Source organism: Canis lupus, chromosome X, assembly GCF_048164855.1.
Source record: "Canis lupus baileyi chromosome X, mCanLup2.hap1, whole genome shotgun sequence".
In the NCBI taxonomy this organism is placed as follows: Eukaryota; Metazoa; Chordata; class Mammalia; order Carnivora; family Canidae; genus Canis; species Canis lupus.
Genome location: NC_132876.1, coordinates 102,132,898 through 102,136,535, shown reverse-complemented (window position 1 = coordinate 102,136,535; position 3,638 = coordinate 102,132,898). Strand labels below are relative to the sequence as shown.

Sequence of the window (3,638 nt, the reverse complement as noted above, 5' to 3'; positions counted from 1 at the left end):
AAAGAAAAAGGCTGTACTTCTATCTCAAATTGGTGAAGCAGTGACTAATTTCAAGGTCTATTTTAAATTGACCAGTTGATTTCAGCCTTGATTACACTGAGGAACTAAATTACTCTTCTCACTAAGAAAGTGTGCCAGATGTAACAAATAAATGTACAGGACACACGGTTACATTTGCATGTTAGATAAAAAAGGAGTATTTTTTGGTAGAAGTATGTCCAACTCAATATTAGGGATCTACTCATACTAAAAAGTATTGTTTAAATCTAAAATGCAATTAGCTAGGCAATGTGTATTTTATTTATGACATCTCTACCATCAAGGTTTCCCTAAGGTATCTGATTTCCTTAAGATATTTTTTAGATATCATAAACTCACTAGCTGTGGGGACCTCAGCAATCTTTCATTGTGTTTGCGTATCCATTTCGTACTGTACAGTACCTTCAAGCGAAGCACCGAGAGTCTCCGATAACAGTTCTGCCCAAGAAGTATCAACTTTTGCTGATGGTTCTCTAAGAATGTTTTCCAAAGTGCAACATGTTCCCATCTTCAAAAGAACAGAATGTACAGCGGCCAACAAGTGTAAGACAGATCCGGGGTGGGGCTGAGCGCCTGGAAAAGTCTGAGCAGTGCTGAGATACCGCGAGATGCTAGAAGGGACAAAGTCTTGTGAACCTCACCAGCTCCCATACTTCCAATTGCCTCAGCCGGCTGAGCACCCCTTCCATTTTCCTCCCGCGTTGGCGTCTTGCCGCTTGCCCCAGCCAATTTTCTCTGGACTGTCCGGAGCCCGGCCAGGCCCGCTCTCCTCCCCAGACTTCTGGGGGCTTTTTCCCACTCCCGACCGGCTACAGGAAGCATCATTTTAAAATGTCTGACAACGAGAGCAGCGCAGATAGCCCACAAAGAAGCCTGCTGAATAGCCCCGAGGAGCAGTCCGAAATGGACGCCAGGAGAGAGACATCTTCAGACACGGAGCTGAGCTTGAATTTGCCCGGAGATGGCGGCATCCTCAGCCAGGTCGGCCCAGAAGACGAAGGCACAGACGCAGACGTTTCGGGTGAATACATCAACTTTGAAGGCACGGAAGATTCTGACCAATTCTTCGTCTGTGAGGAAAACCTGTCCCCTTACCGCCCAGAAGGAGAGGAGGCGCGAGGCGCGGAAGCGGAGGAGAGAGGAGCGGCAGAAGAACAGCCGCAGGTACAGTGCAATGAGGCTAATTATGATCAGTATTTATCAGATGAGGATCGGGCCCTGGAGGAGTGGGTGACCTCCGAAACATCTACCCTGCCCCGCCCTCGCTGGCAAATCGTTTCCGCTCTTCGAGAGCGGCAGCTGGGTTCCAGTGCCCGCTTCGTATATGAGGCCTGTGGGGCAAGGCTGTTTGTGCAGCGTTTCCACCTGCTCCATGAGCTTGAAGGCCACCATGGTTGTGTCAATACTGTGCACTTTAATCAGCGTGGCACCTGGCTGGCCAGTAGCAGCGACGACCTTAAAGTGATAGTGTGGGACTGGGTGCGTAAGCACCCAGTACTGGAGTTTATGAGTGGCCACAAAAATAATGTCTTTCAAGCCAAGTTCCTTCCCAATTGTGGTGATTCCACCTTGGCGATGTGTGCCCGTGATGGGCAGGTACGCATAGCGGAGCTATCTGCTATACCACACTGTAAGAATACTAAGCGCGTGGCCCAGCATAGGGGAGCCTCCCACAAGCTGGCTCTGGAGCCAGACTCCCCTTTTAAGTTCCTAACTTCGGGCGAAGACGCAGTTGTTTTCGCCATTGACCTCAGACAAGGCCGGCCAGCTTCCAGAGTGGTGGTAACCAAAGAGAGGGAGAAGAAAGTGGGGCTGTATACAATCCATGTGAATCCTGCCAATACTTACCAGTTTGCAGTGGGAGGAAGAGATCAGTTCGTAAGAATTTATGACCAGAGGAAGATTGATGAGAATGAGAATAATGGGGTACTCAAAAAATTCTGTCCCCATCACCTAGTCAATTGTGAGTCCAAAGCAAACATCACCTGCCTGGTGTACAGCCATGATGGCACAGAGCTCCTGGCCAGTTATAATGATGAAGATATTTATCTCTTCAACTCCTCTGATGGAGATGGAGCCCAGTATGTTAAGAAATACAAGGGGCACAGAAATAATGCCACGATCAAAGGCGTCAATTTCTATGGCCCCAGAAGTGAGTTTGTGGTGAGTGGCAGTGATTGTGGCCACATCTTCCTCTGGGAAAAATCATCCTGCCAGATCGTTCAGTTCATGGAGGGGGACAAGGGAGGCACCATAAACTGTCTTGAACCCCATCCTTACCTACCTGTGATGGCGACCAGTGGCCTTGATCATAATGCCAAGATCTGGGCACCCACAGCTGAAGCTACCACTGAGCTGACTGGGTTAAAGAATATGATTAAGAGAAACAAGCAAGAACGGGATGAAGATCGCATGCACCACACCGACCTTTTTGACAGCCACATGCTTTGGTTCCTGATGCGTCACCTAACACAGAGAGGTCATCACCAGCGCCAGAGAGCTCCTGGAGTTGGAGTCATGGATGCAGAGTCCGATGAGTCTTCCACTACTTCCAGTTCATCTGAGGAGGAAGAGAACCAAGACCATGTGCAGTGCCTACCGTCCTGAATGCCTCATCCCTGTTCCAGCTAGCTGTCACTTCAGTAGGCTGGACTTTAAGTTTAAAATTCAGTTTAACTAATAAGTTTGTTTTTGTCTTCTATCTAGTTTCCATAATAAAAACTATCTCTTCCATCTCTTTACTCTCCCTTCTTTTACATTCTTCCTCTCCCATTCCTTTCCTCTCCCTTGGTTTCTTTACTCCTCTCTCTTTACCCATTATATCTCTGTAAGACAATATGTAAGGTTTTTTAATTTGGTGTTTTTTTTTTTTTTTAACCTCTTTTCATTTATTTTCCATAGGGGGAAAAAATCCCATTTTCCTATGGCTCAGCTCTTATAGCTGACTTCTAAAGGTTTCTAGTTCTGGTGAAAAAAAATTAATAGCCTTATTGAATCTTTCTTTTCATTTCTGACACCCTGAAAACTATCACCTTTTTTTCATCTTTAGCAGTTTAAAGTTAATTTCTCTAATTGACTTGAAAATTTCAGAAATGTGTTTATTCTTTAAAAGTAAAGTAAAATAAAGCAAACCATGGTCTTGTTCCTTGAATGCGGACACTTGGCCATACACACACACCCACGCACACACACACAGACTCTCTCTCACTGCCTCTCAAAAGGAAAAGAAGGGAAGGGGTGCATAATACCAACAGGATAATTCATGCTTCTTGAATAATTAGAGATTGTTGACATTTTCTGAATCCGTATATTAATATTGATTAATTTGAGCAGACAGAGACTGGTAAAAATTAAACCACTCTCAATTCTCTTGAAGTTTCATGGCAAGAACTCACAGGACTGCCTTCCAGGAAGTCCTCTTGGGACAACCATCAGGGATATAGGAATTCCTAATATTTGAGAATATATATTTGAACTGACTTTAAGAATGACTTAGTGTTGCAATAAAGAGTTGTTTATCCTTCTAGATAACTGATACCATTGGAAAAAATTCCCATTAGACATCCATGTATTGCTAAAAATTCTCTTCACCTGCTTAT

At 45.0% G+C, this 3,638-nt stretch overlaps 1 pseudogene; it reads left to right on the top strand.

The window, feature by feature from the left end:
* Nucleotides 1-654: 654 nt before the first annotated feature.
* LOC140628831 (DDB1- and CUL4-associated factor 8 pseudogene) lies at nucleotides 655-3,638 on the top strand (annotated as a pseudogene).